General features: G+C 50.3%; 1 pseudogene; it reads right to left on the minus strand.

Annotated features, from left to right (window-relative positions):
• Positions 1 to 9,377, minus strand: part of LOC129354430 (voltage-dependent L-type calcium channel subunit alpha-1D-like) — a 32,846-nt pseudogene extending 23,469 nt beyond the window's left edge.
• Positions 9,378 to 10,426: the final 1,049 nt, after the last annotated feature.

Below are 10,426 nucleotides of genomic sequence, written 5' to 3' on the forward strand. Positions count from 1 at the left end.
AAACCGAGTAAAAGTATCTTCATGATTCTCTTTGGACCTCGTGGGGCGAGTGATTACAGGTGTGACCAGTCCATTTGTGTGCAGCACCTGTCCCGATGTAATAGCAGGTCCTGTGCATACGTCCGATGAAGAGTTCCAAGCCAATGATGGCGTATGATGATGACGAAGAGAACCAATAGAGCGATGTGCAGCAGAGGAACCATTGCCTTCATGATGGAGTTCAGGACAATCTGCAGACCTGAAGAACACACAGAACTGAAGACATGTTGGACACACATTGTCCAGTCAGGTCACTGTCCAGGAAACTCACTGGGGACTCCAGAGACCAGCCTGAGGGGTCGCAGCACCCTGAAGGCTCTCAGAGCTTTGACATCCAGACCTCCCGGCTTCCCTGGCATGTGGTGAGTGGTTGCCTGCTCACCGCTTGACTTATGAGTCATTGTCTCCAGGACGACGCTGAATAACCTGCACAGAAAAAGAAAAGTGAAACATCAGTTATCAGTTGTACTTCTGAAGGTGTGGCTTCTAGGAAGGAAGAGTCAGCATCCCCAGAAGTTTCCTTCTGAAATTTCTGTTCATGTTTGCATCCAGTTAATACCTTGGTTTCTGGTGAATGTCCGATCCCAGAGGACTGAGGGAAGTGAAACTACCCACCCATGTGACTGCTGACTTGGTAGAAACCAGCCCCTTTCTCTACAAGTTGCTCTGTCCAGAAGGTCTGGATGAATATTGAGAAATGTTTTCTGGAGGTCTAAACTCTGTTAAAGTTCAAAAAGATTGAGTGATTTCATTCAGTCGCTAATATCTGGCCATGACACATGTCATGCTAACCCTGTGGGGAATAAGCAATAAAATGCTTCAATCATTCCTCTTTCATTGCCAGATGAGATGAGAGTCGAGTGTAATTGTGTAGAAAGGTGATGGAAAGGCTTGGAGGTCACAGGTCCAGACGGGAAACCCAGACGTTCTCTCTCCAGCTCACCCTGCAGGATCCTGTTTTCCTGAATTACAAGGATAACCAGTCCCCCACGGAGTTTTGGATTCTCACCCATTGGGAAGAACCAGGAAAACCTCTAGCTGGAGGTGTCCAGATGAAGCTGGAACCCTGTAGAGCAGCAGCAGCTCTACTCTAAACCCACAGAGGAGACTCCTTTCAGCTGCTTGTGTTCCGGTTCTGGTTTCAGTCCTGGTAGCACCATAGAAAAGGCCTGAACCATCGATGAAGCAGAAAATGTTTTTAGCTCGCCACCATAGATCAGGGGTCCACTGAGACCTTCTCCTCATCCAGGCGCAGGAGTTTATGTCCAGTCAGTCTCCTGCAGAGAAGCATGAAGCAAAGTCCAGAGGGTCCATTGCTGTCTCTGATGCAGTGAAATGGAGCAAAGCATCCCCAGGCAGAGTTACCATGACACAGGCTTTATCATCACCAGCATCATCACTGATCTGAAGACGTCCAGTCATGTCTCTTGTGCTGCAGTGAGGACAGAGAATGAAGCTCCAGGTCTGCTGGCTGAGAGCCAAACGATCCATCACTTCACTGTCTCAAGACTGAAACATCTCAGCTCAGTCAGGATGGATGGATGATGGATGATGGATGGATGGATGATGGATGGATGATGGATGGATGATGGATGGATGGATGATGGATGGATGATGGATGGATGGATGGATGGATGGATGGATGATGGATGGATGGATGATGGATGGATGATGGATGGATGATGGATGGATGGATGATGGATGATGATGGATGGATGATGGATGGATGGATGATGGATGGATGATGGATGGATGGATGATGATGGATGGATGATGATGGATGGATGATGGATGGATGGATGATGGATGGATGGATGGATGATGGATGGATGGATGATGGATGGATGATGGATGGATGATGATGGATGGATGATGGATGATGATGGATGGATGATGGATGGATGGATGATGGATGGATGGATGATGGATGGATGATGGATGGATGGATGATGGATGGATGATGGATGGATGATGGATGGATGGATGATGGATGGATGATGGATGGATGGATGGATGATGGATGATGGATGGATGATGGATGGATGATGGATGATGAATTGATGGATGGATGAATGGATGATGGATGATGGATGGATGAATGGATGATGAATGGATGATGGATGGATGATGGATGATGAATTGATGGATGGATGAATGGATGATGGATGATGGATGGATGAATGGATGGATGGATGAATGGATGGATGGATGGATGATGGATGGATGGATGATGATGGATGGATGGATGGATGAATGGATGGATGGATGAATGGATGGATGGATGGATGGATGGATAGATGGATGATGATGGATGGATGGATGGATGGATGGATGGATGGATGGATGGATGGATGATGGATGGATGGATGGATGGATGGATGGATGGATGGATGGATGGATGGATGGATGGATGGATGGATGATGGATGGATGGATGATGGATGGATGATGGATGATGGATGGGATGATGAATGGATGATGGATGGATGGATGAATGGATGGATGGATGGACGATGGATGGATGATGTTTGCGTTAAATAGACATTTCGTTCTTCCCGGTCGTCGACGAAAAAGTTTGGCCCAATGATTATTAATTCACTAAACAAGAATCTCTTAGCTCTGCTAATGCTAAACTGCTATACCTAAAACAATTAGCAGAAGCTAACAGTAAGCATTCAGTTGATACCAGTTGATGACTGTAGTGAGACTCGTGAACAGCAAAGTTTCCTGTTTATGATTCTGCTGCATTTTATTACTTGATGATCAAAGTGGAAAACATGATTTGATATAAAGTTAATCCAAGTCATGAAAATGAGTTCTCCAGCAGTCCTTAAAGGGGTCGCAGTGACCTCATAAGCACTCTTACGAGATTTTCATTTTTTGTGGTTCTGGGAACTGACGGTCTGACAGGACAGCCCATCTTGTCTAAGTGTGACATCTGGCTCAGTCTTCCTGAGCATCAAGCTGCGGCGACGGCAGAGCTAAAAGGCTTCGAAACGACATTTCCATTATGCTGAAATCAAAATGGCTGATGGGAAATCTGAAAGCAGTCAGTCTGAGGGGTTAGCATGCTAATGTCTATGCTGGCATCCACACTTGAAAGATTTTTGCAGTTACATGCTGCAGCATGAGGGTGGTTGTTCTATGAGGTTCTGGAGAACTTCTGAGACCAGAACCAGAACCATTGCAGTTAGACTGACAAGCTAAACTCAGCTGTGTGCTCTGAGCTTTGCTCTGGCGCCAGAGGCCTGGGAACCAACGCTTTGGGAGGATCTGGCCCAGTGGCTGGAGAGACAAAAGTCTGGGTCTCCAGGCTGCTGATGGATGGATTTTATTCATAAAATCATTGAAAACTATGAATCACTTCACTTCAGATATATAAACTACTTAAATAAAGTGGGTCAGAACCTGGGACTCACACACAGAAGGATTGAAAGGCCTACAGAGACCTCCTCCAGGTCTTCTGTGTTCCTACCCAACAATGACGATGACAAAGTCCAGCAGGTTCCAGCCGTTGCGGATGTAGGAGCTGGGGTGCATCACCAGACCGTAGGCCAGGATCTTCAGGAAGGTCTCTATGGTGAAGATTATGAGGAAGACGTACTCCACTTGTTCCTGAAACACAGAACAAGGTCTGTCAGAACCGGACAGCAGAACACGTAATCGGTTCTGGTGGCTGGAGAACATGGACTGGACGATCTCAATAAAATGTTTAAGTCCGTTGGGTGGAAGACCAATGAACAACATCTCCTGAGTTCAGCTGAGAGCGAGGAGCAGCCATCACCCCAACAGGAAGTGACTGCACGAACAACGGGCTCGGTCTGTAGACGGCGGAGGACGCAGAGAGTCTTCAGAGCCAATCACAGATCTGTCAATCATCCACTGCGCCAGTTTATCTTGCACCACTGCCTCCACAGCCCCAGGCTCTTATTCTGGAGGTCAGGCCTTCTCTCACCAGGTCATGGTTGGTGGAGTTGGAGTCATCTTCAGGAAACGGTTTGGAAACTCCCAGAGCCACGCAGTTAGCAAAGATGGCTAACAGGATGAAGATATCGAACGGTCTGAGAAACGAGTTCAGGAAGTTCTGAAACCAACAGACTGCCTGGTCCTGCATCTGACCTGTAGCTTCCTGTTCAGACAGGAGCCTTTAATGGCACCAGAACCGGTTTCTGTGTCCCACTGCTGGAGGACTTCCTGGTTTCTGTCCAATCAGAGAGCAGAGACACGCCCAGTCTCGTTCCCTCCGGGTAGATTTCAGCTCAGCATGGTTCTGGAGACACTGGACCTGGAGGTTCTGATGACCTTGTCAGATCTCCCACAGAAAACAAAAGCAGTGTTTCCATCTGTGTTTTTTTACTGATATTTTGAAGCATTGCATTAAAACTGGAAACGACAAAACTCAAAGTTTTTGCACTGGCTTGAAGTGGTTCTCTGAAGAAGAGTTCATTCATGGGAGATGGAATAAATTCTGACTTTGCAAACTTTCTACTGTTTATTCCAGCTGTGTGTACGTCAACAGCTGACCCAATCAGCTGACCCAATCAGCCTACCCAATCATGCCATCCCAGTTAATTCACTGATAATTTACATTTTCTCTTTTGGCGATATTTTCAAAGTTTGCTCAGAATTTGCTCAGAATAAAAACGCCTTTTCCATTTGCATGTGATGACACGTTAGCATCAGAGGGTTCTGATGCTAACGGAACCAGAATGATGTCAGGTCCAAACTGGGATCATAAAACATGATTTGATATAAAGTCATGATTGGCTGAAGGATACTTCCACTCGACGATGTGAAGTGCGGCACGTCGGATCGGGTTGTTGAGCTTCAGACAGAACAACGCCCTGGGGGCCCGTTGGACCTGGTTGCTGCCCTGCACCTGAGGAGGAAGGTGACATCATCACTTACATCATCTGTTTCTATGGCAATGTATCTGGTTCACAGTGAAGAGCCAGCACATCCTCCCAATGACTAAGTTTTTCAGAACATCTGAAGAACCGGGTCGGTTCTGAAGAACCGGGTCGGTTCTAGAAGAACCCATTATCAGAGGTCTGATAATGTTGACATGTTTCATATGTTCATAAAAATACAGCTGACTTCAGTGACCACCAGATCTTTGGTTCTCATTTCATCCCATCATCATCATCAGGTCAGAAGAACCAGAACCGCAGGATGGGGTTCTGGTCAGGAAACGGGCTGGAATAACGCTGAAAGTTTTGATCGTTTCTCCAAATGAAGAAAGTTTATCGTTTAATATCTGAACTTCTGCATGCCATGTTTTCACTTGATATCAGCATGTTGTCAATCAGTGGTTCCCAAAGTGTGGCGCGCCCCCTAGGGGCGTGCAGTGCCATTACAGGGGGTGCAGTTGCGAAACAGTTTCACTGTAAAGATGGTTTGGAGTTTGTTTTGTTGCAACCTGAAGTGTGAAAGAACTTCAGTGGAGTTTGAAAACAAAATGTTTGTTTAGGTTTATGTTCTATTTTCTTTTTGGGGGATTTTATTGTAACCCACAGGGACCAGAAAACGTTTGGAACTGCTGTTCTCACCTGTTTCTTGCCGTGTTCTCACCTGTTTCTTGCCGTGTTCTCACCTGTTTCTTGCCGTGTTCTCACCTGTTTCTTGCCGTGTTCTCACCTGTTTCTTGCCGTGTTCTCACCTGTTTCTTGCCGTGTTGTCCTCTTCTTCTCTGCGTTGCAGTGGAGCTGGTGGTGGAGTGAAGCGTGTCGGTTCTCGTCATCCTCACTCCACCTTCATCTCCTCCGTCCAGCTCCTCATCCCACTCTGCATCCTTTTCCTCTTCCTCGTCTCTTCCTCCTCCACTTCCTCCCCCTCCGTCCGCCTCCCCCTCCTCGTCTCCCCCTCCCTCCTCTCCGTCCATCGCCGTGGCGAAGCCGCTGCTACCTGCAGACACACAGTGGAACCAGCAGCTGATGAACCAGAACACTGCAGCGTTTTCTCTGGATATCGATGAACCCCGTTTGGGTTTCCGGCATCAACATGACGTCTAGACGTCTGAATGCTTCCCACTTTGGGTTCAGACTGGGACTTTTTCTCCATCTAGACTCTGAGGTGTTTCAGCAGCAGAAACCGGACTCAAAACCAGAATCTTAGCTGGTTCTTGGTCCGGTTTGGTCCTGTGGTTCTGGAAGCCGATGGAGCCTGCTGGTTCTGACCCGACAGCAGAACAAAAAAGATCTTCTGTCCTCTTTGTCCTCCTGCAAGGTCAGACAGGAGGGAGCAGGAGGAGGAAGAGGAAGTGTGTGTGTGTGTGTGTGTGTGTGTGTGTGTGTGTGTGTGTGTGTGTGTGTGTGTGTGTGTGTGTGTGTGTGTGTGTGTGTGTGTGTGAGGGGGGAACAGCTGTGACCTAGATCTGTGTGTCCACGGTGGATCTAGGACGTGATTTCTGTGTTAAATCCTGAGGACACACACTTTCAGTCTGCCTTTCTATCCTATGGGGACCGTCACGGCGCCCCCCGGAGGCTGTGTGAAGCATCGCTCTGGAAGAGCTTTATCCCTATCAGGATTTCCACAATGCTTTGCTGCCGTCCAGCTGTTGTTCTGAGGCAGGTGGAGAAACATGGACATGATGCGTTCACTGCCAGCCTGGAAAACAGGACCAGATTTCCATGAAATAAACTCTGTCCTGTCAGACCGGATCAGAACCAGAACCGGATCCAATCTGGATCCCTGAAGGTCTGAGTTCTGAGGAACTCAAGCTGAAGGTTTGGTACAACCTTCTGTTGGCCAGAGGAACATTCGGTCCGGTGATGTTCTTCCTGCTGCCTCAGAATTTGCTGCATTGCTTTCATCTGATTAACGACCCAAAAACATTACTGGGCTAGTACCAGAACCAGAACCCTGCAGCAGGGCCACTGAGCATAGCTGAATACCCAGAAACTGAAGCTGCTTCCACAGCCTGATGAAAGATTCTGATCTTTCCAAAAGCTCCTCCAGAACCTCTGGAGTCCTCCGGGTTTCAGGCCCGGTTTGATTAACTCAGAACAATGGAAGGATTAGCTGCTGATCCGGTTCCTTCCACGGCAACAGATGAGGAGTGCAGAGCATCCAGAGAGCGGGTCCAAACGGGACCAAACGGGACCAAACGGGACCAAACGGGACCAAACGGGTCCAAACGGGTCCAAACGGGACCAAACGGGACCAAGCGGGACCAAACGGGTCCAAACGGGTCCAAACGGGACCAAACGGGTCCAAACGGGACCAAACTGGACCAAACGGGACCAAGCGGGACCAAACGGGTCCAAACGGGTCCAAACGGGACCAAACTGGACCAAACGGGTCCAAACGGGACCAAACGGGTCCAAACGGGACCAAGCGGGACCAAACGGGTCCAAACGGGACCAAACGGGACCAAACGGGTCCAAACGGGACCAAACGGGACCAAACGGGTCCAAACGGGTCCAAACGGGACCAAACGGGTCCAAACGGGTCCAAACGGGACCAAACGGGTCCAAACGGGTCCAAGCGGGACCAAACTGGACCAAACGGGTCCAAACGGGTCCAAACGGGACCAAACTGGACCAAATGGGACCAAGCGGGACCAAACGGGTCCAAACGGGTCCAAACGGGACCAAACTGGACCAAACGGGACCAAACGGGTCCAAACGGTCCAAACGGGTCCAAACGGGACCAAACGGGACCAAACGGGTCCAAACGGGTCCAAACGGGACCAAACGGGACCAAACGGGTCCAAACGGGACCAAACGGGTCCAAACGGGTCCAAACGGGACCAAACGGGTCCAAACGGGTCCAAACGGGTCCAAACGGGACCAAACGGGTCCAAACGGGTCCAAACGGGACCAAACGGGACCAAACGGGTCCAAACGGGTCCAAACGGGACCAAACTGGACCAAACGGACCAAACGGGTCCAAACGGGTCCAAGCGGGACCAAGCGGGACCAAACGGGTCCAAACGGGACCAAGCGGGACCAAACGGGTCCAAACGGGACCAAGCGGGACCAAACGGGTCCAAACGGGTCCAAACGGGACCAAACGGGTCCAAACGGGTCCAAACGGGACCAAGCGGGACCAAACGGGTCCAAACGGGACCAAACGGGTCCAAACGGGACCAAACGGGACCAAACGGGACCAAGCGGGACCAAACGGGACCAAACGCGTCCAAACGGGACCAAACGGGTCCAAACGGGTCAGAACTGGTCCAAACGGGACCAAACGGGTCCAAACGGGACCAAACGGGACCAAGCGGGACCAAACGGGACCAAACGGGTCCAAACGGGACCAAGCGGGACCAAACGGGTCCAAACGGGACCAAACGGGTCCAAACGGGACCAAACTGGTCCAAACGGGTCCAAACTGGTCCAATCGGGACCAAACGTCCAAACGCGTCCAAACGGGACCAAACGCGTCCAAACGCGTCCAAACGGGTCCAAACGGGACCAAACGGGACCAAACGGGACCAAACGGGACCAAGCGGGACCAAACGGGTCCAAACGGGACCAAACTGGTCCAAACTGGTCCAAACGGGACCAAGCGGGACCAAACGGGTCCAAACGGGACCAAACGGGACCAAACGGGACCAAGCGGGACCAAACGGGTCCAAACGGGACCAAGCGGACCAAACGGGTCCAAACGGGACCAAACTGGTCCAAACTGGTCCAAACGGGACCAAGCGGGACCAAACGGGACCAAGCGGGACCAAACGGGTCCAAACGGGACCAAACGGGTCCAAACGGGACCAATCGGGTCCAAACGGGACCAATCGGGACCAAAGGGTCCGAAGGGTCCAAATGGGACCAATTGGGACCAAACGGGTCCACTGTGGTGGTACCAGACCCTGTTCTGAGGTTCAGATACTAACGGGTCTGGTTCCACTGGAGGTTCTGACCCAGGAACAACCACAACCAACTGGTCCAGGAAACCTGAGAGGAATCCGAGCTCAACACCAAAAGCCTTCAGAACCAGAACCAAGTTCTGAACCGGTTCCCCGTAGCCCGAATGAGAAGATCAGGGACGGTCCTGCAGGTGGAGAACCAGAACCACCTGCAGGTCCAGAAGAACCTGAGCATCTGGCTCCCTGATGGACCCACCATCGGTTCTGAAGGAAGAGCTGAAGGCAACCGGACCGAGTTCAGGTCTGGTCCAGATTGAAGATGCTGAGCAGTCAGAACCCGTCCCTCCAGAACTTACCTCTGCCGTTCTCCTCGTACATCTCGCTGCTCTTCGTCACTGGTGGACCATCGTCATCCTCTGTGGCTCCTGGACCCGGCGGTCCTGTGACGTCCCGGCAGGAGGATTGGGTCGGGCCGCAGCAGCGTCTGTAATCCGGCTCCGCTCCGCTCCGATCGGCTCCCGAACGGAGATTAGAGGCAAAGGCTGAGAGAGGGAGGGGGGAGGGGCAGTTAAAGAGACAGCGCCAATAAAACTTTAACCTTTAACCTTCTGAGGAGGAAGATCTAGTGATGATGATGAAGGTCTCTGGGATCGTCATCATCATCAGAAGAAGATGGACGCCTTCCTTCCAGAACCGGAGGAACCCAGGAAGCATGATACTTCCTCCACCATGCCTGGCCTCTGACAGACACGGCGGGGATTTGAACCGGCAGCCCACTGGTAATGCTGCCTGTTGGCATGGAAACGGGGTCAGAATCCGGGTCGAACCAAACCTGCTGGTTCTGGTTCTGGAGCAAAATGACCCTGAAGACGAGCAGAACTTTTAATCAGAACCGATCAATAAGACGGACAAGATGCAGGCTGTGTGTGTGTGTCAGTGTGTGTCAGTGTGTGTTAGTGTGTGTGTGTGTTTGTCAGTGTGTCAGTGTGTATCAGTGTGTGTCAGTGTGTGTCAGTGTGTATCAGTGTGTGTCAGTGTGTGTTAGTGTGTGTGTGTGTTTGTCAGTGTGTGTCAGTGTGTGTCAGTGTGTATCAGTGTGTGTCAGTGTGTGTCAGTGTGTGTCAGTGTGTGTTAGTGTGTGTGTGTGTTTGTCAGTGTGTGTCAGTGTGTATCAGTGTGTGTCAGTGTGTGTCAGTGTGTGTCAGTGTGTATCAGTGTGTGTGTGTTTGTCAGTGTGTGTCAGTGTGTATCAGTGTGTGTCAGTGTGTGTCAGTGTGTGTTAGTGTGTGTGTCAGTGTGTGTCAGTGTGTATCAGTGTGTGTCAGTGTGTGTCAGTGTGTATCAGTGTGTTCAGTGTGTGTCAGTGTGTATCAGTGTGTGTTAGTGTGTGTCAGTGTGTGTCAGTGTGTATCAGTGTGTGTCAGTGTGTGTCAGTGTGTATCAGTGTGTATCAGTGTGTGTCAGTGTGTGTCAGTGTGTATCAGTGTGTGTCAATGTGTGTCAGTGTGTATCAGTGTGTGTTAGTGTGTGTGTCAGTGTGTGTCAGTGTGTGTCAGTGTGTGTCAGTGTGTGTGTG

Source organism: Poeciliopsis prolifica, unplaced genomic scaffold (genome assembly GCF_027474105.1).
Source record: "Poeciliopsis prolifica strain line A6 unplaced genomic scaffold, Auburn_PproV2 SCAFFOLD110, whole genome shotgun sequence".
Lineage (NCBI taxonomy): Eukaryota > Metazoa > Chordata > Actinopteri > Cyprinodontiformes > Poeciliidae > Poeciliopsis > Poeciliopsis prolifica.